The 25939-nt window shown below is 39.5% G+C and overlaps 1 protein-coding gene across 5 annotated transcripts in view; it reads right to left on the bottom strand.

The window, feature by feature from the left end:
* NBEA (neurobeachin) overlaps positions 1-25939 on the bottom strand; it is an 858254-nt gene that overhangs the window by 259236 nt on the left and 573079 nt on the right. The gene's annotated exons all lie outside the window — the stretch shown is intronic.

Here is a 25939-nt window from a genome sequence, read left to right as displayed (position 1 = left end):
AGATATTAATCTTAGTAATGAACCTACTGTTATTGATGGAGACACGGGAGTTACTAGCTTCCTTTTGAGTGTTTAGCTCTGAAAACGTAACCTCTTCTTTGGGGTTTTCTATCTAAGGATTATGGCACCCAAAACAGTTATTAATATTAATGTACTGTATATCAATCTCGAATTTAGCATTTCCTAATTTGGTTGTCAGAACTAAGAACCAACTCCAAATTTCTCTAGGTGTAGTATAATTTAGACATTTGTTTCCTATTTGGCTGGATCTTTTCACCCACGGCACTGACTTTAGTGGGCTCAAGATTTCACCTTATAATTACTGGTATTATTTTAAAGTAGATGTAAGGTGATGGGATGAGAATCTTGAAGACTGAAGTCCACTGTTCATCCACAGAACAGATACAGACCAGGCACCAGAAGCATGTTGCCTCACCCTAGATTAGAGAACAGCATCTCTAGTTTCCATGTTCTTTCAATTGCTGCCATTTCTGCTGAGATTGTACAAAAGGGTCTCAATTAGCATCTACTACAGTGATAGTTTTTATGATGTCGCCAGAGCAACTGGAGCAAGACTGTCAACTCATTTTGCATAGGCCACTTAACATCTACCAGATGGCAACAACTTGCTGTTACTGCTGACCTGGTTTAAATTTGAATCAATGATCAAAAGGTGAAAGGCTTCAAATATCCAGCCACATACTACAATTTTAAAAATAAAAGTCCACAAAAAATGACTAGAGACAGAGTTTGGAAAGAGGGAGTAATGTAATACAGTAGCCTATCTAGTTTAGGTCACAAGCGCACTGAGTGTAAAGAGCTAAATTAGAACTTTGTGTATATTTGACCCTATCATAAGACACACAATTTAGCATCACTTGCCACAAGTAGTCTCTGCTTTGAAACATCTTAGTACTGGCGTAGTGACAGTGCTGTAGACCATTCCTGAGATGAACTGACAGCATGGCTGGAGGAAGTGTGCACAGATTGTTTCCCCCCCCCCCCCGCTCTTCCTGGCTCTAGTTTATGTTATAAAAGCCTCTCACTTTCATAAGAACGGAAATTCTCCAAAAGTAATAGTTGGGTATAATTGCAGAATAATTCCAGTTCACCAAAATCATTTATTTATGTGTGAAATTATCATCTCATAAATCAGCAAAAGTGTACTGCTGGTACCACGAGAACCTGAAGGCAAACCTCAGAAGCGGAGGCTGAAATCTAGCTTATTTTAACTTGCCTGTCACACTGCTGGCAGTTATCTTGTTACAGAAATACTACAATACATCAACATAAGAAATGTAATGTAGTAGAAGGCACTAAGTTAGTCTGGCAAATTTGGATCTCAGCAATTCAGATAAATCTTTCTAAAATCAATTTTGTTTTACAATATTAAACATACATTTATCTATAAGAAATATAGCAAACTGAGCTGCTTTGGTTTGATAGAAGCTGCTTTGGATTGTCTGTTCTTTAAATTTATCACTTTGTTGAGTGCACCTTAGTTTTGCTGTACTGTACCAAACATTTATCTAAATGAAACTATATGAGACCCAAAATTGCCCTTCAATCACTATATCCTTTATGAATTAGAGTTCCATTTATCAAAATTACAGCAAGAAGAGGTAAGGTCTCGGAGGGCTGTCTCATTACAAGGCTTGTAAACACTGTCCTTACAAAGAAATGGTTTAACACCTAACAAATCAAAAACTGATTGGGAATAGAATTTATTTGAGATCATCTATCTTCAGAAGACTTGCCGTCTTGAGAGCACTTCTTGGCCTTTCTACCCATTCATCAAGAAATTAACAAGCGAATACCACAGACCACCAGATCTCCTTGGATCCTGAAATGTAAAATATGTTTAAAACAGATCTGTCACAGATGTTCTATTTTTATATTCCTGGGATGACTTCAAAAGGCCCTAAAAATAAGAGAGTCTCTCAAACTAGGAGTAAGAAGGAAAACAGCTTATCTTTAAAAGGAGACAACAAACTGAATAAAAAATTACTTGGCATGAAACTATGTTTCATATAGTTAGCAATGATATAAAAAGAGTGAGGAACAAATGAATAGTTTATATATTATATGTCAGCATTTTAGTAAAAATTCTAAATATTTTTATCATAACTTTTTTCAAGCCACAACAAAACTACTGTGTAAAGAAACTAACTATAGTATTCCCTCATTATAAGACAGTTCTCAGGAGACAAAGAATTTGTGTTCTAAAGATACTCTTTGAATGAGTAGGTAGCTACAATGCAAAGACTTTATATTAAAGTAACTTTTAATGAGGTTCCATTGGAAAACAGATAATAAAACAAATTAATAAAACAAACTGTTTTAAAGTATGGCAAGAATTTTAAAATGTGGATGCCCAGAACTGAAGTCAACAAAAGTTATGGGTGCTCAAAACCTTGGGTAATCAGAGGGCTAATTTAGGGACTAAATATCAGTGTACATTGCAATTTTCAATGACGCCAAAGGAAAGGAGGTACTCAGCTCTCACTGAAGTTTAGTGAGAGTTGGATGATGTACTTTCTTAGGCCAGGTCTACATTTTATTGCATGTCAAATGTGGGTGTGAATGTGAAGCGCATCAGCACAGACACTGTTATAGAGCAGTGAAAGTTTTGGAGTGCCACAAAGAATATTATTGCAAAGCAAGTTGTTGTGCTGTAGTTTCATACGCTGGCTTGCTATGCAATAACTCACCATGTAGACAAGCCCTTAAGCGCCTTTGAAAATTCCAGCCACAGGATTCTGGATTCAGCAGAGCATTTAATCTTATGTTTAACTTGAAGCACTTGAGTAATCTCATCCCTATTCAGAAAAACACTTAGACATGTCTTTAAGAATACGCTTAAAGTCCACTGGCTTTATGTGCCCAAATATTCTGTTGAATAAAGATGGAAATACTAAAGTACTTCAAGTTAAACATGCACTTAAGTGCTTTGCTGTACTGAAGCCTGGGTACCTATCTCTAGGCACCTAAGTTTTAAAATTTTGGCCTAAATCCTTATATTTAAATCCTTACATGAGGTTACTGCAGTTTCATGTTTGCATAAAGTGGATATCTTAAGAATCATATCACTCAAAGAAAAATGAAAATTAACTTACAAAATCAGTTTTTCAGACAGCTATTATTTAACCAAAAATCCATTTTTGTCATCCCAATTACCATCTTGGGCATTGTTCATAAATGTAGAAAATTAACATTGTTAAAACAACAAAAGGTGGCTTCCTATAGTAGTTACACTATACATAAAAACAAGCAGAAAGCTCATTTTTTTAAAAAAAATCAAGAATATGGAATCTCCCCCACTCCCATGAAAATATACATGCTTTATATTTCTGAAAAGCTGCAAAACTACAAACTGCAAAGTCAAGAAAGTTTTTTTTTTTTTTTAGGTTTTTTTCATTATTAAGAATGGGGATCAACAACTTGGGAATCCCCTCAAAATAAACATCTAAAAAATTCTAATGAATGGGAAGACATGAATGTCATAAAATAGATACAGCCTCTATAAACATTCCATGTAAACAATGAAATGTAAAATATCATATCTTTCTTCCTTTAGTAAATCATCTATTTTGTTTGGTTGCAGAGATTTTTATTGTTGTAACATCTGTATTTTCCTGTTCCATTTTCAATAAAACTAGTAAATTCCAAGTTAGATTATTCTAGTCACAGCAGATATTACATATTAAGTTAACTTGCTGAGTTCCAAGCCTCAAACAATGTCTTTCTGGAATAGGGTTGTCAATCCTCCAGGATTGCCCTGGAGTCTCCAGAAATTAAAGATTAATCTTGAATTAAAGATTATGTCATGTGATGAAATCAGCCAAAATTGGCAACCCTATTCTTGAATAAGATTTAAACATGTATGTGAACATAATTTGTGGTTCGTTACAGGGAGTACTATAATGTTCAGGATAAATGCAAAAGAAAAAATTCTGAACTACATATATCACCCGCTGCTTATTGTCTATTAAAACAGAGTATTTTTAAACAGACCTAATTTTATTTTAAATATAAAGGGAAATATTATTAATTTTAAGAGAATTTTGCTTGGTAGCTATGGTACTAGCAAAAGGAAACTACTGCTTCTTACAAAGTTGATTCCACAGTTTACTTCAGTGAATTACAGATAAGAGAATTTATGCAGAGAACTCTCTTTCATCTTTGAAGAGGGTTGGCAGAATGGAAAGTTAACCCCATTTTAATGTTACCTAAATGTACTGACAGGAAATTCTAATGTTTCCAAACATCTGGAAATCAGCTTCATGGGATGGTGCTCTTCTTTTATTTAAGAATGTTTTTTCATATATTGTCTTTTACAGCTTTATGTGGCTTCTAAAGAGCATTTTGACAGAAGTAGTCTGTCCACTTTACAGCAAAATGCTGCATTTAATTAAAAAAATTCTCTTTTATAGAAGGTAAAGAAAAGTTTTTGTGAACTTCAGCTCCCCTGGGAAACTTTCTAAAAAAAGGGTGGTTTTCCTCCTCAAAGTGCACTGACATGTAATGCTTTGTAAAACACTGCTTTTTGTTGTTGCATTTTTATTCTCTAAAATGGTTTTTAATTTCTAATTAAACAAGGGAACTAAGGAATTAGTTCCTCTCAAGGGATTATGTCATATGTGATGACATAACCATGACATGATATCATGAGTAAAATATAACAAATCTCATAAGTTTGAAAGACTTTGGCAGGTACATTGTAAGATTATTTCAAAAGCAGATAACATAAAAATGGTAGATAACATTTTAATTCTAAGCCATGCTCTGCAAGATACATGAACATATTACAGGAAAAGCTTCAGAGTGTCAGTGCAGAAGTGCATTTTTTTCCTGATTTATATATTACATAGTTGAGAATCCTGCCTTCAGTAACCATATTCAAGAGATTAGCTAGGCATTGGGGATCATTGTGGGGTCCAGGCTGTGGAGCATAGCTACTTAATAGCCCATTTGCTCCACTTTGCCAAGACCAGTAGGACTGGCGAATCTCCATGCTCACTATCTCCCATACATATTAAACCCTGCTGTGCATTTATATGCCTGGAGCCCCTGGGGAGCTGGATTGATTGCATGTAAAGGGTGTGATGTGCACTCGTGTGCATGGTCACAAAATTTGCCCTCCTCTTTTTCCTCACCAGATCACCACTTGTTGTGCTACAATAGGGCCCTCCATACTGGCAGAGAGGGTTAGGATTTGCCCATTAGAGTTATTATATTATCATAATGTGTTTCTGAAACTTCGTAGCACTGACTGACATAGAATTATTTCCTGGGAAGACCATAATGGTGACTATTCTCAAGGGAAGCCTGTATCTTAATAGGCTGAAGTTAAGTATTGCCACAGGAACTTAAATTATATTACACTTTAATGATTTAACATATCTGAAGAAATGAGGGAGAAAAACTATCTGGACATGAAAAATTATTGTATACTTATTATAGATACTGCACTCTTAACAAAAAGATAAATTTAAAAATATCAAATTGTTTTAAAAAACCCACACACACAAAAACTGGTTTTAGGATACCACAACAGACAAAACCAGAAGGCTTCACAAAAAAGTTTGTCCTGCTTTTTTATAGCTAATAGCTTATGTTTTCCTCTTGTCCTCTAACAGTAATATACCATACTCTTTGACACTGTGTAGTTTGTAAATTAATACTTTATTCTTACTGTAGGGGGATGGTTACTCACTCTGACCCTGATAGAGTTGAGGCCACCGCTGGGAGAGGGCTGGGGCTGTGGGGAAAAACCCAGGCTGATTAAGGGAGCAGCCGCAGCTGTGGCCAGCTCAGTCAGGCCCAGCTGGACCCTATAAGAGGCTGTAAGCCAGGAGCCCAGCTAGTATGCCTCTGCAGGGAGAAGGGCCTGGCTACAAGGTGCCAAGCAGGACACCTAGATTAGAGCAGGGCTGGGGAAAGGCCAGAGGAGCTGGGAGCTCCGGCCTGGAAAGCCTCAGGCTGAATAGGTGCAGGGTTGCAGAGGTGCAGCCCATGGGTAGGCGGAGTCCAAAACCCCCTTGCCTGCGATGAGTGGTGTATACACTGCAGTCTGCCCCCGATACAAGGGGCTAAGTAGGGACTGGCAGTAGCCCAGACTGAGGGGAGGTGGGGTTAGAGGGAGGGGGTCCCTCTGGGTGGGGAGACCCAGAACCTAAGAGTGTGGGGGTACTGCTGGGGGAGGCAGCACCCCAGGGAAAGGGGCACTGGGTCCTGGGAGGGACATGGGGGCCAGAGGTAAGGCGGCTCACCGGCCTGCAGAGGGTGCTCCGGTGGCTGGACAAGCTAATTCCTGATGACTACCAGCAGGAGGCACCGCTGGGTGAGTCCAAACACTTACTTATATACCACTTTTTCTTCTGTCAAACTCAAAACCTTTTACTTTAGTAAGTACATATCACCATTGTAATTGTTACTCTTGGGAAACAGAGCTGCAGAAGTTAAACAACTTGCCCAAGGTCAAAATCAGTGACTTGTGTACTCAAATGTAGTAGATTATTATTTATTGTAAAAATTATCATAAGGAAAGTCATAACATTTGTATGCAGTGTTATAGCTGTGATGTTCCCAAGACATTACAGAGAGAGAGAGAGAAGGAGGTTGAGGGAATGTCTTTTATTAGATCAGCTTCTGTTTGTGAGAAGACAAGCTTTTCAGCTCCACAAAGCTCTTCTTCGGGTCTCTGTGTAAGCTCAAAAGCTTCTCTCTCACACTAAGAGAAGTTGGTCCAATAAAAGATATAACTTCCATCACCTTGTCTTCATAATAATATTTAGCATTTACATAGCACTTCTGTCCACAGATTTTAAAGCACATTACAAAAATCGGAAGGCATTTTTATCCTATTTTACTGATGAATAAACTGAGGTATAACTGAGGTTATGGGCCTGCTTTGCAGAAGTGATAAGTATCACAGCTTCCATTAACTTTAGCTCAGATTGCAAGTGTTCCACACCTCTGAAAATGAAGCCCTCACTGACTTGTTCATAACTGCATAGTTGAGTAATGACATCTGGAAATACCCAATTCAGCGCATGCTGCAACACATTCTCAGATATAAGAGAGCAGAGCCCCTTATTCTACTTCCTGGATTTCTTTCAAGATCATCCAATATTTGGATTGGGCATAGAATGTAGTTTGTCACTGGAACTTCCACAGATGGTATGGCTGAAGAATAAGCCCATATTGTACGTAACTCATGTCAGTTACAAACTAATATAATGTCTTACATAACATAAGAACGGCCATACTCTGTCAGACCAAAGTTCTATCTAGTTCAGTATCCTGTCTTCAGATAGTGGCCAATACCAGGTGCTCCAGAAGGGATGAACTGAACAGGTAATCATAAAGTAATTCATCCCCTGTTTCTCATTCCCAGCTTCTGGCAAACAGAGGCTAGGGACACCATCCTTGCTCATCCTGGCTAATAGCCATTGATGGACCTCAATGAATTTATCTAGTTCTTTTTTGAATCCTGTTATAGTCTTGGGCTTCTCAATATCCCCTGGCAATGAGTTCCACAGGTTGACAGTGCATTGTGTGAAGAAATATTTCCGTTTGCTTTAAACCTCGACTGTCAATTTCATTTGGTAACCCACCTAGCTTTTGTGTTATGAGGAGAAGTAAATAACACTTCCTTATTTACTTTCTCCATACCAGTGATGGATTTTATAGATCTCTATCATATCCCACCTTAGTTGTCTCTTTTTTCCAAGCTGAAAAGTCCCAATCTTAATAATCTCTCATCATATGGAAGCTGTTCCATACCCCTAATCAGTTTTGCTTTGGTCTTAAAATTAAACCACTTTGTGTACACTGTAGTCTAGTAAATTACAGATAGCATTAATTTTTTCTGCTATTTTAGGGATCACTTAGAATTGTCTTAAATTATTAAATATTACACGTAAGAAAATTAATTTCAAGCAATAGAAACAATATCCCTAATTGTGCTTGCAACCATTTTACGAAAACTACAGTAACAACTAAGAGGAAAATAACTACATAAAACTAACAGTTATTGCTCAGTGGAAAGGACACCAAGGACACTTGCAAGTAAGAGAATTGGATCAATATTAACACGATTTTCATTTCATGCTTCCCCAACTCCAGTAAGCTGACAATATACTCTGATTATGTGAACTGCCTGCAAGTAACATAGAAAAGGTTATTAGAGCAAGAGGTGGAAATGAAATGCACTTTTTATATTGACAGGTCTGCTAATAGAGTGTACTGATTTTCAAAGCCATGCAATGCATTTTCATAATTTGGTTTTGACAGCAAAAAAGGAATTTCATTTATTCCTAATTCAAAATATTCATATGTAAGCAAAGATTTCTTAAGAAAGACCAACAAAGAGGGTATTCGTAAACAGCAAAATACAATTAAAAAGTTAAGAGAAAACGTGACTGAATTTAAATGTGGTACTACATAAGTATGAGAGGTAAATATACTAATCCTCTTAATGTGAGTACTGAAAAATGCATTCCATGCTTTTGAAAGAGAATTTGATAAAATGTGTTTTCTAAGATTAAAGATAAATGGCAGATGTGAAATCCTTCAAAAACTAAGTTTGGATTTTGCCTTGATGGGCTTTAGTTTAAATATTCCAAACTCAAAAACAAGCACACCAGCACATGTGCTACAGAAAAAATGTGCATTCTGTATCTTTATCTGCCTTCAGAACATAGGGACTCCAGGTCAAAGTCACCAGAGTTGTACCCATTTATGCCAGCAGTTAATGTGACTTGCTGTTAACAAAGCTTATAAATGAAAAGGAAAAGTTGCTCAACTTGGGAGATATAAAATTTAATATAAATAACTTCAACCCCCCATTTTAGAAATATCAAAACTTAGTACAGACAAATAACTTCATGATAGTACTGGTCATAGGGTTGCCAGGTGTCCGGTTTTCGACCGGAAAGTCGGGTCAGAAAGGGTACCTGGCAGTGTCCAGTCAGCACTGCTGACCCGATACTGAAAGTTGGGTTACCTGCAGTAACCAGCCTCCACCACTGGAGGGGCAGTAAGCACAGTAGCTACTGCTGGAGCCTGGAAGAGCGCACAGGAATGGCTCCAGTGGAGAGAGGTAGTGGCAACACCCTCACCCTGCCCCACTCACCCCTCCATCCCCAGTGTGCATGCTTCTTCCTCCTCCATCCTGCCCCACTCACCCCTCCATCCCCAGTGTGCATGCCTCTTCCTCCCCCATCCTGCCCCACTCACCCCTCCATCCCCAGTGTGCATGGTTCTCCCTGTCCCATCCTCCCCATCACCCCCCACCCCTGAAGTGTGGCTCTCCCTCCCCTGCACTGCACCATTCACCCCACCCCTAGAGCCCCGCTCAGCGGGCAGGGGGAGGGGGTAGAGAGGGCACCATATGACTGTGTGGGGGGGGGATGTAAGAGGAATGGGGGGAAGGGCCTCGGGGGAAGAGACAGAATAGGGGGCAGGGGAGGTTCTGCAGCTCAGTGTCCAATTTTCACAAATTAGAAAGTTGGCTATCCTAGCTGTGCAGTGCCATGTGAGAAACATGTTTTGGTTTCAGTCCTGGAATCTCCCATTTCCAGTACTACCGATCCCCAAAGTTCAAGAATTTTGAGTGCCCCACCCCCCAAAATGAGACTGCCCCAAAATAATGATAAAAAAAAAGATTCAACTATTTTTCCACTGTCTTCTACAGTTTTTTCGCGTCCCCAGTGCATGTGTGACAATTACTGCCAGCTCTCACAAATGTTTAGTATGGCAATTTTCACCTTTACTACAGGAGATGTGTCTGAGATCCCATCAAGATCAGGGCCCCATTGTGCAGCACAGAGAAAGGGACAGTCACTGACCCAAAGAATTTATAATGCACTGCAAAAAATGGTAGTGACTTTATGATGTGAGAGCAGGAACTGGAATTCACCAAACATCTCATATAGATACTAGTAAATATCCATGAGATGGGAACAACTTTTAATCTCTACTGTGGGTAGGATTCAAATTGGTGATCTACAGGTGCTCTAGCTCATCAGCAATGCCTAGTGGCATCCAATAATTGCAAATGTTGCACCTTCAAGAATGAGGTTTGCTCTCTGGAAAGATAAGTTTATCCAAGTGAGTTCTGACCTTTTGGGAACTTACACAAGCAGGGTCTCTGCTCTTTGGACATACACAAAATCTCTCTTAGTCAGCTACACTTATTCTTAAAGGGACAGCTTCCATTAAACAAATGCAAATAATAAAATTAGAATAGTAAAGCAAACAGCTCAATATGCAGATTCACTTTTAAATATGTTTTGCAATATAAAATCATTCCAACAATAATTCTATGGTCCTTGCACTAACTTTTATACATAGATGCAAATTTTATTTTCACTCTCACATAGGTCATCAGCAAGGTTTGACTCCACAACCTTCTGAATCCACAGTACAGTTCATTTTCACTTCAACTACAGCAGTAGCTTCTGGGAGAAAGCCTGTTCTTAGCCTCTGCATGGGCCAGCACATACAGGGATGCACACACAGAGCCAGTGCTGTTGTGAGACAACAGAAGAATGCTGAGCATCAGGATTCATGGTTTCTATTCCTGGCTCTGAAAGCAGTTTTCTAGAAGTTAAAGAGAGCATGGACAAATATAAAATGTCCCTATCTGGGACTGAACCCAGGACCTCTGTAAAGGCATGAGCTTCTAAAGAACGAGGGCTGATATCATACCTCACCGCACTCAAGCAGTGTTTTGCTATTGACTTCATTGGGACCAGGATTTTAATCCAGATCTCTTAGCACAGAAACAGCAGCAGAGTCATAAACCTCTCTATGTGGTCTAGTTGCTAATGGGTCACACTGTTAGCATGAATTATAAAATCACCTAATTTGATATGTTCTTTGAAATGATGTGTGGCAAGTGTACAAGATTTGGCTCAGTTGTATTATAGCCCTGGGTTCTATTCCCAGCTCTGCCTGAAGTGACCTTTTGCACAGTCTTGGTTTCACAGTCACCTGTGAAACTGGTGAATGGTAGTTACCTTACAAGATTTGAATCCTGGGCTCACAACAAAGATTGTTAACCACAAAAATCTTAACTGCACAGAAGTCTTAGTAGCAGTCAGAATTGGGATTAGGGGTTTGATTTACGATATCTTCTCCTAAACCATAGAACATTGTTTGAGTTTCTCTCTGATTCTCTAGTTTTGCTTTCCAGGAATCACAAGAAAGATTCAAACTTCTCATGTTATTGTGAAACATCCTTAAAAATCTCATTATTCACATTATATTCACAGGAGTTGGCAAGACCACTTTCCAGGCTGGCTGGAAGTGAGATGCTGTTGAGACAGCATGCTCAGCTGTTTGAAGAGAGGGATTGAGTGCTTTCTTGGGTGGCAAAAGGAAAACCAATGAAAAACTCAAGAGTTGAACACAGTTCTCTAGCTAGAAAAGAATGACTATTATAAAGTCCAGGGCCCTATATAAATAATGGGTAAGAGGATACCTAGGTATATAAGGATAGAGAAGAACTGCTGTAGAAAAAGCCAAATCTTAATATAATGTGCATCATATTAAAATAAATATATTATGTGTATTGAAATATGCATGAGATGTTGGCTGATGGATCTCTGTAATAAAGTCTCTTTCCAAACACGTTGGCTAGTGGTGTGTTTCAGAATGTTTCTTTAGAAATAGACATTCCTTTTAGTAAGTACAGAACATTGATAACCCCTGGGTGCTTCTGAATACCATAAGTGTATAATCTCAGCTGAAGAAAAGCACTTTGCTGAAACACATAAGCATCTGATTTGTCCCACAACACTGCTGGCTTTTTGTGAACCAAACGTAATACCATAATACAAGTGGTACATGAAGTAAGGTACAGATCTTGAAACTCACTCACTTGTGTAGGTATGCAGTGCCCAATGAGCATATATGTGAGCATGTGTTCCAAACAGCAAGATGGTATTTCCTATGTACTTTTGTTCAAATCCTACTACTTTTAGTATCCCATAAATATAATTTGAACTGGTATTGGTTTTGAAGTAACAGAGTGGAAACATTTAGGGTGGGAGGGAGGGGCAGAACAACAACAAAACAAACAAAAGTCACTTCTTTCTTTGTTGAAAATAAATATATTCGCCCTGATTCACAGTTCCTCCATTTCTTCATTCTGTGCAGAGTTGTTCTGTTAGTTTTTTGTCAGCTGAGAAATCTCATTATCCAGGAGATATTTCCCAGGGACTGTTACAGTCCACTAAAGTGTGTGTGGTTTTTTTTTTTTATGCTACTGGAGCAATGTAAATGGGAAATTAGGACTTGTAAACTGAAACCACTGAGTAGACATCCATACTGTGCCTCTTAGAAGCAAAATGCAAAACTCACAGCCCAAGAGGAGTGGGGAACGAAGGTATTTTTAAGCCATTATTATATGCCCTCCTGATTCTAAGTAGCTGTGAGAGCTGCAGTCCCACCAATGACATACTCCTCCTTCCCCTGCCTATCCTCTCTAAACCAGGGTTTGTGACGATGTCCTCTGAGGACAGCCTGCTGTGGTCTTCCTCTGTTCCTGTGCCAAGGGAATTCTTTCTCACTCAGGGTCCCTTTTTATACTCTGGCCCCTTTAACTGGCATAAAAGGGCTAAATTTTTCTGTAATGCTGTATGCATCAAGAGCATGGTATAGGGAGCAGGGAATGGAGCTAGTAACCTTACATTTTTTGTCTATACCAGCAGGCTAGAAATACATTCATGAGACCCCACGAGCTCCATCTGATACTAACTGTATTTGATGGGCTTTGTTCTCTGTTATTAAAATCAAAACCGTTGGGGATGATTTGGGCCCAAACAGTGCTTGCTTAATCTTCCTCCACTCAATCCAGCTAATTCAGCCCCTGTGTCCTGTTAACACACCCATTCATATAAAGCACTTCTCTACAGGAAAACCCCTCTAGGTGGAGAGTTTTCATCCTCCATCTGAAGCAACAGCGAAGGTAAAACCACAAACAGCAAGAAAACAAACAAAACCCACCTAAAGAGCAACTGAAACATTGCAGCCAACTCGTTACTAGAGTGAAAGACTCCTGCAACCAAGTGGAGGAGGAGATGAAGAAATGGGGGTGGGGAAAGGAATTTTAAAAATTGTTAAAACTGAGTAGGGGTGCTCCTATTCTACCGTCAAACTGAGTTTTTAAGCAGAAAGATGGGAGGTGTGAAGGGCAGATGGAAATCAGACTCTGAAGTGCTACTCAGAGCCAGCTGTGAGAAGTGTGCAGGATGTCAAACTCCCACTTCCAGAACACTCTCCCAAAGCATCTCTATGGAGTGCTTTGTGCACAGAACTTTCTCCCCAGGCTTAATGACTTCTATATTTGCTATTCAGCAATACAACTGAATGCAAAGAACAAGAGTACACCCCATACAATTTTAAACACGTTTTAAATCACAATGCCTTATTCTTTTTCTTTGCACACAAGCGATCCATGTTGAAAAGAATGGAAGGTGTCATGGGTGTGTTTGTGCATATACAGTGGATGCAGAAGGAAAAGGATAAAGCAGCAGCTAGAAGAACGATGAGGCTGTTCATTGTTATTGGTAGTTTTGGTCCTTTAAGAAGTTTCACATTATATTTATATTTGCTTTTGGGTATTTTTTTGTTCCTTTTGCACATTTTGGAGTTGACTTGATTCAGCTGAAGGAAGTCAGAAGCAGAGGTGGCCATATCATATGCTGGCAAAAAGAATGAACATTCTACAAAGTGACATCTATTATAGAAGCCAAGGGATAGGTTAAGGCAGAAGGTATCAAAAGCTATAAATTTCAGAAGATATCAGAGGAAAGGCATTTGAAACATAAAATCAAGATATTTCAAAAGTGATTTGCAGTTTTGACATAAATTTTGGATATCTGACAAGACCTGAACTTTGGATAACAGATTCTGATACATAAAGCTTGGAAAATCATTAAAGAAATTTGCAGATTTGCTGGACATTTAGTAATGGGCAGATATAACTTCCTGATTCAAGGGATGCAGTATATTATACTGCTGATGGGGCATTGACCATCTGCACCAGCATCCTCTGTCCTTGCACTGCAAACCTAATCCTTGCCCACTAAGGAGGGAGAAGCCTGAAGAGTGAGCCTGTCCCACACTTACCCTGTATCAGTGGATCTTGTCCCACAGGTCTGGGCTTGGCTTCCCACTCCTGGTCTATGGGGTCACAGCACTATTCAGGATCCACCCCAAGGTCAATAGAATCATAGAATATCAGGGTTGGAAGGGACCTCAAGAGGTCATTTAGTCCAACCCCCTGCTCAAAGCAGGACCAATCCCCAACTAAATCATCCCAGCCAGGGCTTTCTCAAGCCTGACCCTAAAAACCTCAAAGGAAGGAGATTCCACCACCGCCCTAGGTAATGCATTCCAGTGCTTCACCACCCTCATAGTGAAAAAGTTTTTCCAAATATCCAACCTAAACCTCCCCCACTGCAACTTGAGACCATTACTCCTTGTTCTGTCATCTGCTATCACTGAGAACAGTCTAGATCCATCCTCTTTGGAACCCCTTTCAGGTAGTTGAAAGAAGCTATCAAATCCCCCCTTATTCTTCTCTTCTGAAGACTAAACAATCCCAGTTCCCTCAGCCTCTCCTCATAACTCCTGTGTTCCAGTCCCCTAATCATTTTTGTTGCCCTCCGCTGGACACTTTCCAGTTTTCCCACATCCTTCTTGTAGCGTGGGGTTCAAAACTGGACACAGTACTCCACATGAGGTCTCACCATAGAGGTGTCTAATAGAGGGGAAGGATCACATCCCTCAATCTGCTGGCAATGCCCCTACTTATACAGCCCAAAATGCTCTTAGCCTTCTTGGCAATAAGGGCACACTATTGACTCATATCCCGCTTCTTGTCCACTGTAACCCCTAGGTCCTTTTCTGCAGAACTGCTGCCAAGCCATTCGGTCCCTAGGCTGTAGCAGTGCATGGGATTCTTCCATCCTAAGTGCAGGTCTCTGCACTTGTCTTTGTTGAACCTCATCAGATTTCTTTTGGCCCAATCCTCTAATTTGTCTAGGTCCCTCTGTATCCTATCCCTACCCTCCAGCGTATCTACCACTCCTCCCAGTTTAGTGTCATCTGCAAATTTGCTGAGGGTGCAGTTCACGCCATCCTCCAGATCATTTATGAAGATATTGAACAAAACCGGCCTGAGGACCCACCTTTGGGGCACTCTGCTTGACACCGGCTGCCAACTAGACATGGAGCCATTGATCATTACCCATTGAGCCCAATGATCTTGCTGGCAAGAATACTGTGGGAGACCGTATCAAAAGCTTTGCTAACGTCAAGGAATAACACGTCCACTGCTTTCCCCTCATCCACAGAGCCAGTTATCTTGTCATAGAAGGCAATTAGATTGGTCAGGCATGACTTGCCCTTGGTGAATCCATGCTGACTGTTCCTGATCACTTTCCTCTCCTCTAAGTGCTTCAGTATTGATTCCTTGAGGACCAGCTCCGTGATTTTTCCAGGGATTGAGGGAAATACATCTAAAGTGGGGAGCTGACCCCAGCCCAATGGGACATTAGTCACTACTGTGGGGTGAGTATGGGGCAGGGTCACTCCCCAACCTGTCCGCAAGTCTCCCCTCCACACTTGACCAAGAGAAGCATATGTTTGTCTGTTTTTACAGCCCTGGTTTCATGATTTCTGTGGAAACAACTGAACCCATGATCTTACGCTAAAGTTATCTCTGGCAGTTACTGAGAACTAACCATAAAGTAACTATGAAAATTCTTGTGCTTCGAGTGGCTAATAATTTCTCAGGTAAACACAGGAAGTAGATTTTTACACTTTACAGTTATTGTAAAGTAACCTGAGAGTGCTTCTGTAAATCAGGTCTCCTTAGCTAGTCAGAGTACAGGAGCTTCCATAATGAGAAAAAAAAATCAGTATCACTTTGAATATTTATTGTATTATATTATGGTAGGTTATCATTCCAAAGGAGATCTTCATCATGGCAGATTGAAGTATTGAGAATATAGTTAAGAGTTTTTTGGGAGCTAGAAATCACTAGGAAGAGGTTTGTGGCAACATCCTGTGTATTTTTTATTTAATTATTGTTTCAACTAAGATCTTGCATTGCAAATCTGCTTAATAACCCCTCTTGAAAAACTTTAGACTATGATTGGATCTAGGTTTCTTAAAAATAATTATATACATGAAGCATCCTCGTATATATGATAATTTTTAATGGAATTTGATTACAATGTAGTGTCTTTCTTAAAACTAAATTGGGAAGAAATGTATTGGAAGATTATTTGGAGAAGCAGTGGATGGCACTGTTGGGCTATAATATAAAGCTGCAGATGCAAATCTCAAATCACAGTATTTCAAACTAATGCACATATTTTATATTGTACTTCAAGACATACAATTTAGGCTTAAGATAGTTGAATTTCTGTTGGACATAACTAAATTCTCCATCTAATTGTGCTAACATGTTTAGGGGATGATGGATGATGAATTTTTGGTTGAAAATATGAGAGAATCAGCAAAATTCTTGAGTCCAATATTTTGGCCAGGGTAGCTTTATCTATATTAAATTGGGGAACTGGCTGCAAACAAAAAGACTTGGTTGATAATTGGACTAATGGCAGCAAAAAGTCAGACTGAGAAAATGGAAAGACAATGCTGCTCCAACTGAAGCAGAATGGTTTACATGCCTGTCTCACATGGCTTCCTCTGTAATGATCACATTTAGATTGAAGAACAGAGGGGACTTATTTGATAACATCTGGAAACCTTTAATGCATTAGTACTACTACTATCACATACATATTTTAAAGTACTCTTCATTGTAATATCTAGATTAGTATCTACATAATATCTGCCCATAAAGCAGATGCTACTCCTTAAAACTGCTTGTAAGTGTCATCTTGTACTTGTATATAGGTTAAAACTAAGCATGCATTGCACTACAGATTTTCTTTGTAGTCATTAGCTTTTTGCTTTTTCCTTTCTTTTATACATGTATAAGTGCAATGTTTCTTAAATAATTAAATCAGGATTGGAAGGCTCTTGGGCCATAGGTATGGGTTGTGTATTTCTAGTGGCCAACATTTTGTGTATTGTGTGTGTTACTATTTTCTTTAGATCAAGCACTAACCTATCTTGAAAAGTGGCTACCTAAAACATTTCTGTTGCTTGTACATTTAGGGGAAAGACAAGTATGAATTATAAGAAAAATCTGATTATCCATCAACAGAATGACATCAGAGATGTTTTAGGAGGACCTTGATTATATGAAAATCTATTGTGTACAATATACCTAAAATTGTTCACGACAAAGCTTTAAAGATATTTGGATGGTGTTCTTTAAAGTATTTTTCTCCTGAAGATTACATTCTTAACCTCAGTCAATTGCTTCTTTTTTTTTGTTTTGTTTTCAGTCCATGAAAAGTACTAACATAAAAGAAAAGGCTTGATAATAAAAACAAATTAGTATTAAATATAAAAGCTAAATTAAGTTGTGTCAGCCTCGGATTTAATATTTCTTTAATTCATGTTTATTAAAATATCACATACATTTCAAAGTTTGAAAATTGTTAATATGCTGTCTTACACTGAAAATTGACTCTAAAATGGTGTTTTGGAGATCTGACTCCACAACAAATCTGCTCAGTTTACAAGTAAAATATTTTTTCTCCAATGCCTGCAAACTTGATCAGGGATCTGACAGTCAAGTTGGGTTGCACAGTATAATTCTGGAAGAAAATGGAGTTTCACAGCTAAAACTGAAGTCATAACTTGGTCTGCCACATCTTTACTACTGGCAATAGATCACTCTCATTGTAAGTAAATGCTTGCTGAATGTAACTGTAACTAGATTTTACCTATCTTGTGAGGATGTTACTGAGACCTTTAGCTAGAGATGATGCTATATCACATACCTTTAAATTTGCTTTTAATAATGTCCAATTTATCTAAGAAATTTGTTTTCTCTAAGACATTTTTTGAATTTAGACTGTCCTTGGCTATTCTCAGAGACAAGAGGAAGAAACATCTGTTACCTGAAGAGATACTGAAGGCAGGTAATAAGGTACCAGACCTGGAGCAATAAGTGAAGATGTGAGACTGAAGGATGCTCATTGCTAAAAAGTGCTTTCAAGAGACTGACTGCAATCAGAAAGGGGCTTGAAGAAACTGTAATGATTGCTAGGAGTGACACGAAAGGAAGCCTCAGGTTACAATTTTTCTTGAGTAGCTGAGATTAAAATGTTATAGGGATGGACAATTTACAAAGCAGCTTTCCATAGGCAGCCTAGAAGTTGCTCTGAACAGTGGTGGCATTTTACCAACGTTTTTACAATGCTACAGCAGAGCAAAAACAAGAGGTGAAAATCTTGACACTTTTGGGTAAGGGAGGACAATTAAAATAACATTTAGTTTCTCTGACAAGCCAGCTTGCAAGAGCGTGGAACCTCAAATGTGGAGTGCCCAGGAAGTAGGGATGGGAAAAACAGCTCTCAGATAGTCAAGGATAGACATGGACTCAAAAGTCCAGGCATTTGTTTTAACAGTGGAGCTCCTGAAGAAATGAAAGCAAACTGATTTTCAAGGATCGAACACATACAACCCTCACTGAAACTTTGAGCATTGGTGACAGGTCCCAGAAAAAGCCATGTATAGGTAGCCTCCTTCAGCTAGAACAACTCTTGAAATCGGGTCACTTTTATTTAGATGCTTAAATATGAATTAGAGGCCTTGCTTTTGTCACACAGGGTTGAAAGCTGTTGCCATATTGCTCATTTAAAATACAACCACAATTGCACTTCAAAGGTTGGACATATAATTGGCAGGTTTTTCATTCTTGGAATTCATGACCCATCATTGTGACCACTATAATCAACTTAATTGGCCAAGTGTTCCTGAGCACAGACAGTAACAGGGGTTCAACACATTTTATACAAATGTTCAGATACTTGGGCACCAATCTATTCATCTTTACTTTCTCTAGTGCAGGCTGCAAGTATAGTCTTTGCTGGACCTGGTCTATTAATTTTGTAATGCAGAACACCACAACTGTTTGTGGAAGTTAAGCTTTTGGGGAAGCATCCCTAAGAGCTTGAATAAGCTCCCTATTCTGCTCTTTAAATGTCCTTTAGGGCAGTACTCTGTTTCACAATCCTAGCTGGGTACTGTAGTGGCTCATCTAATCCTGCACTGTTTGCAAGCTATTCAATTAACTGTATCAAAAGAGCAACTTCTTACCACACATATGCTTACCAGGTACATATGCCATCATATCTGCACACTAAATGACAGAACTTAGTGTTTACTGCTTTTCACTCATGTTAGCACTGCAGAGCCCAAAAAAGTATGGGGGAAGGAGATGGATTCTATTCTCTCTTGTGCATTACTTTTTTTTTTAGCTAAGACTCAGTTAGTTCTACCTGTGCAACTCCATTAGAGCTTCAATTTAAACAAAAAACCTTTCAAGTGTGAAACCAAAACCTCACTCAGTATTGCCAGCTATTGTTAATTCAAACATGCTGCATTACATGCATTACAACATCTAGTTGGCAGCTGGTGTCAAGTGGAGTGCCCCGGGGGTCGGTCCTGGGGCCAGTTTTGTTCAATATCTTCATAAATGATCTGGAGGATGGTGTGGATTGCACTCTCAGCAAATTTGCGGATGATACTAAACTAGGAGGAGTGGTAGATACGCTGGAGGGCAGGGATAGGATACAGAGGGACCTAGACAAATTGGAGGATTGGGCCAAAAGAAATCTGATGAGGTTCAATAAGGATAAGTGCAGGGTCCTGCACTTAGGACGGAAGAACCCAATGCACAGCTACAGCCTAGGGACCGAATGGCTTGGCAGCGGTTCTGCGGAAAAGGACCTAGGAGTGACAGTGGACGAGAAGCTGGATATGAGTCAACAGTGTGCCCTTGTTGCCAAGAAGGCCAATGGCATTTTGGGATGTATAAGTAGGGGCATAGCGAGCAGATCGAGGGACGTGATCGTTCCCTCTATTTGACATTGGTGAGGCCTCATCTGGAGTACTGTGTCCAGTTTTGGGCCCCACACTACAAGAAGGATGTGGATAATTTGGAGAGAGTCCAGCGAAGGGCAACAAAAATGATTAGGGGTCTGGAACACATGACTTATGAGGAGAGGTTGAGGGAACTGGGATTGTTTAGTCTGCAGAAGAGAAGAATGAGGGGGGATTTGATAGCTGCTTTCAACTACCTGAGAGGTGGTTCCAGAGAGGATGGTTCTAAACTATTCTCAGTGGTAGAAGAGGACAGGACAAGGAGTAGTGGTCTCAAGTTGCAGTGGGGGAGGTTTCAGTTGGATATTAAGAAAAACTTTTTCACTAGGAGGGTGGCGAAACACTGGAATGCGTTACCTAGGGAGGTGGTAGAATCTCCTTCCTTAGAAGTTTTTAAGGTCAGGCTTGACAAAGCCCTGGTTGGGATGATTTAATTGGGGATTGGTCCTGCTTTGAGCAGGGGGTTGGACTAGATGACCTCCTGAGGTCCCTTCCAACCCTGATATTCTATGATTCTACGATTCTACATGGCTTATTCTAATATGCTAAAATAAACTGGGGTAAGAATGTATGACTGCATTCCCTTGTAATCTTCACAAAAATGAGATGTGCAACTGCATTTTACCATACCTATCATAGTGAGAAAAGAACAAAACAAGCAACTTGGCATAGTGTATAGGATATTGGTATATTTACAAAAGATACTTGTTAAAATCTTTCTAATTTTACACTCAGCTGTGCAAATTACTTTAACAGCCTACAAACACTTTTGCCTTCATGTATAGTATTCACAGATTTCAGAGTAACAGCCGTGTTAGTCTGTATTCGCAAAAAGACAAGGAGTACTTGTGGCACCTTAGAGACTAACCAATTTATTTGAGCATAAGCTTTCGTGAGCTACAGCTCACTTCATCGGATGCATACTGTGGAAAGTGTAGAATATCTTTTTATACACACAAAGCATGAAAAAATGGGTGTTTACCACTACAAAAGGTTCTCTCTCCTCCCACCCCACTCTCCTGCTGGTAATAGCTTATCTAAAGTGATCACTCTCCTTACAATGTGTATGATAATCAAGGTGGGCCATTTCCAGCTCAAATCCAGGGTTTAACAAGAACGTCTGGGGGTGGGGGGAGGAAAAAACAAGGGGAAATAGGTTACCTTGCATAATGACTTAGCCACTCCCAGTCTCTATTCAAGCCTAAATTAACTGTATCCAATTTGCAAATGAATTCCAATTCAACAGTCTCTCGCTGGAGTCTGGTTTTGAAGTTTTTTTGTTGTAATATCGCAACTTTCACATCTGTAATCGTGTGACCAGAGAGATTGAAGTGTTCTCCGACTGGTTTATGAATGTTATAATTCTTGACATCTGATTTGTGTCCATTTATTCTTTTACGTAGAGACTGTTCAGTTTGACCAATGTACATGGCAGAGGGGCATTGCTGGCACATGATGGCATATATCACATTGGTGGATGTGCAGGTGAACGAGCCTCTGATAGTGTGGCTGATGTTATTAGGCCCTGTGATGGTGTCCCCTGAATAGATATGTGGGCACAGTTGGCAACGGGCTTTGTTGCAAGGATAGGTTCCTGGGTTAGTGGTTCTGTTGTGTGGTATGTGGTTGCTGGTGAGTATTTGCTTCAGGTTAGGGGGCTGTCTGTAGGCAAGGACTGGCCTGTCTCCCACGATTTGTGAGAGTGTTGGGTCATCCTTCAGGATAGGTTGTAGATCCTTAATAATGCGTTGGAGGGGTTTTAGTTGGGGGCTGAAGGTGACGGCTAGTGGCATTCTGTTATTTTCTTTGTTAGGCCTGTCCTGTAGTAGGTCACTTCTGGGAACTCTTCTGGCTCTATCAATCTGTTTCTTCACTTCCGCAGGTGGGTACTGTAGTTGTAAGAATACTTGATAGAGATCTTGTAGGTGTTTGTCTGAGGGGTTGGAGCAAATGCGGTTGTATCGCAGAGCTTGGCTGTAGACAATGGATCGTGTGGTGTGGTCAGGGTGAAAGCTGGAGGCAGGTAGGTAGGATGGAAAAGACCTAACAGATCATCACCCTACTGTTGCAGGCACAACTGTGAAACAGAGCACTACTTAAAGGGTAGTTAAAATACATCCATGGGGATTTGTTTTAAACTTTACATTGCTTCAATTTATTGAAGTGTTTTTACTTATTAGTAACTTCAATCTTTTACAATAGTTTGTACCAAACATGGAAACCTCAATATGTATAAACTGGTCGACAATGAGCCTATAGTTAAATACTAGCTGTATTGATAACACTTATAGGAGACTTCTTAGAATGTAATCATAATACACCTAGATAGGTGGGTGAACATTAACAAAACAGATATTTCCTATAGAAAGTAGCCATCTCCACGGTCAGAATAAGCTTTACACCCCCCACCCCCGTTTTAGTTCTTTAAGGAGGAAACAAACATTTTGATATTGCTTCTCTGGAACAGGTGTACAGACCGTAGCCATATTTGCCATTCCCAAGACTTTTCTATTCCTTTATGACTGCAAGCGTCATATTATTACAGTATCCATGCATCCACCATCAACACTGATTTAATTCTAGATTAGTTGTAGAGCAGTCTTTTACTCATCAAGGTCATATCTTGATGGCTACACAAGCTCAAATAAATCAGGTGTTAAGCAGGCACATCTCCAAGGAACACAGAAACTCTCATCTGCAATCCTCAGCATATCTTATTATTTATTGCCAAAGAAATGACTGATTAATTTTGTCATCTTTGCTCTGTGTTTTTTTGCTCGGCTGAAGATGCCTGCTCTCTTTTGCAATGCCTGATCAGACCTATTTAAGTTGATGCCTTTGATCGTAAACACAGAGGAGCTTGCTGACTTAGGCTTCGACTAAACATTCCTCCACTGCCATATTTATGTACAAAACCTTGTCTGATAACTGACAGTCAATGTAGATAACAAAAACTTATAAGATGTTTTCCACTATTATACTCATACCAAAAATAGCATTTCTTGTACTAGTGATCAGTCTAGATTTAAGGTTGCTATTGAAGTAACATTTAAAAAAAAAACTTTTTTTTATCAATAGTTCATTTTCCACAAATAAAATATTTGAGGTCAGGGAATAACCTGTTAGTTGGAAACTGCATGTTATGATTCTTGTGTACCGTGACATTATATTGCATTTTTGACATTAACAGCATTTTACTATGAAACTATTCCAACATAAAATTATCAAAACAAAATGAACAAAAAATGCAATGAAAGTAAAATACCATGGAAAAAAATTCTATGCCTCTAGGTCTTTATTAATCACATTCCAACACCAGAGGCTGAAAGTACATCAAACTGCACCAAATCCTTTTCACATGACAACCTCATAAATTATTCAACTCATTAGTATCACCAAGAGGCATAAAAATAACATCAGTGTTAAGGATGTTTTCTCACAGAGAAAGGTCAACTAAAAGTTTCAATATTAAAATCCATATGCACAAGCCTCTGAAAAGTAAGTACATCAAGGTGGAATCTATGGGTTTTAACTTCAATGCATGCTGTTTAAAATTCCTCCAGAATGCTATACCATGCTTTTAATTTATTTATGGGAAAGCTGCATATCAGACACATTTATTATACGACTGCCAACAAGATAACTTCCATCTACTGTCATTTGAAACACAACCAATGAGAGTTTGACTTGCACCACCCTAGCAATACTTCAGCTTTGAAGGTAAATGTGTATAACTATATGGGGTTCCCTTTTGTATGCTGAAATGTAACAGAAGTGGCACATTAAGTTGTGGTGTGGAAGGGGAAATAAGAGGATATCATTTGCATTATAAGGGCATGAAACAAAGTCCACTTAAGTAAATGGCAAAACTTCCATTAACTTAAAAATGGTGCTGAATCAGGCCTTAAGAGGCCAATGTTAGAGATTATAAACCAGTTTCCTTCTTGCTTTCAGGCTGGTTTGAAATCAGAACATTTACATATTTAAATATTAACAGCCTCCTCAAAATTGAAATTCTGTATTAAAGTAGAATAGAGACTAGGGCTAAAATTAGTATTTGTTTCTGAAAAGGAACACAGTAATTTTTACAGCAGTTCAAACTAAAGATTTGACATCTGCCTTTGACAGTGACTCTATACTGGATGCCTCAAAGGAAGGTGGGGGAAAATAAACACACCACTGTGTCAAATGTGCAATACCATATGCCATAAGGGAAAATTAGTTCTTGACCCCAGCTATTGATCATCTTATGGGCTGAAGCATTACAATTGACAGCCTTTATATTTTAATAAATAATATACTAGCTAGTATAATTGTACATGCTGATATTCATTTAAATATCTAATCTTTTCTGAAGCTTACTACAAGCTATTTGTCTCAATAATATCCTGAAGTGGTGAGTTCCACAGATTAACTCTACAGCATGAATTATATCTAACACAGTAAAAACTTCCACTGACTTCACTGAAAGCTCTGGCTACAAATGGACTGCATGATTTAGCTCATATTTGCATAAAATGATTTTCCTTGCATCAATTTTCACTATGTGGCTTTTAAACTTATTTAAGAATAATGTTGGCTCAAGTTTGTTTACCCCTAAATATAGTGAAAATTAATACTGGGACTACTTTATTTTCAATTATAAATATAATTTAAAAAGGTAGATAGGAACCTCTCCTGAAAAAAAATGCCTTTGTGGATGTCTACAGAACTGCACAAGACCTAGGTCTGAAAAATGTATCTCCTTCTCGACTCTTGCACCACTAAGGTTCAGCCTGCTGGCCAGAGGTGCAACGCCATGCTCCAGGTGTCCCTAAAACTCTAACTGCCAGAAACGGGGACTGGATGACTGGGGATGGATCATTCGATAATTGCCTTGTTCTGTTCATTCCCTCTAAGCATCTGGCATTGACCACTGTCAGAAGACAAGATACTGGGCTAGAAGAATCACTGGCCATTCTTATGTTCTTATAAACCCCTGAAACTAACTCTCTGGTGTCACAGGTGAGTCTTGTAACCATGTCCCAGTAAAAGACCGTCCCCAAAAGCCTATCATCCCTCCAGGTGTTTGGAGATTAGCTGTGAAGTTCCTTTGTCCAACAGAGCAGTGGTTCTCAACCACGGGTCTGAGGCACGTGGGGGGCTACAAGGATGCTTCAGGGGGTCTGGCAAGCAGGGCCAGCATTAGACTCGCTGGGGCCGAGGGTAGAAATCTGAAGCCCCACCCGGAGTTGAAGCTGAAACCTGAGCAATGTAGCTTCATGGGGGGGCCCCTGTAGCATGGGGCTCCAGTCAACGGCCCTGCTTGCTACCCCCTAACGCCAGCCCTGTCTTTTACAGGCAGATAACCAGTTGTTATGGCACAGGTGGACCATGGAGTTTTTATAGCATGTCAGGTGGGCCTCAGAAAGACAAAGGTTGAGAACCCCGAGATAAAGTGCTGGGCTCATGACTGCCCTAAAGCACTGAGCCAAACTGCTAAGCAGCTTTGTTTAAATAAGGATTTATTGACGTATTTCACGATTTCATGCTTTCAATATTTTTATAGACAAATTATAAACCTCATTGAAAAGAGGTCTTAGTGTTGTGCTATATCATCTCACTGGCCTAAGAGTCATACTCTGCCAAGCAGGAGAGTCAGGTTTGATTCCTTATACCAGTCTGAATCCTAGGGCCAATGGAGTTTGGGAATGCTCGAAAGGCAGTGGAAGAGCTAATAAGGGGTACCAGGGCATAAGGGGGGTGGCCTTTATGTATATGTGCGACACTTTTTCAAGCCAATAGGTATAATTGAAGGTGGCACTGCCAATGGCTCATCACCCCCTGAGCTCTGCCGTTACTCTAAACCTGGTTCTGCTACTGCTGAAAGAAATACTGCTAAGCCTTGGGGAAC

Source organism: Caretta caretta, chromosome 1, assembly GCF_965140235.1.
Source record: "Caretta caretta isolate rCarCar2 chromosome 1, rCarCar1.hap1, whole genome shotgun sequence".
In the NCBI taxonomy this organism is placed as follows: Eukaryota; Metazoa; Chordata; order Testudines; family Cheloniidae; genus Caretta; species Caretta caretta.
Note: the sequence above shows the minus strand (reverse complement) of the source record. Positions and strands in the feature narration are given on the sequence as shown.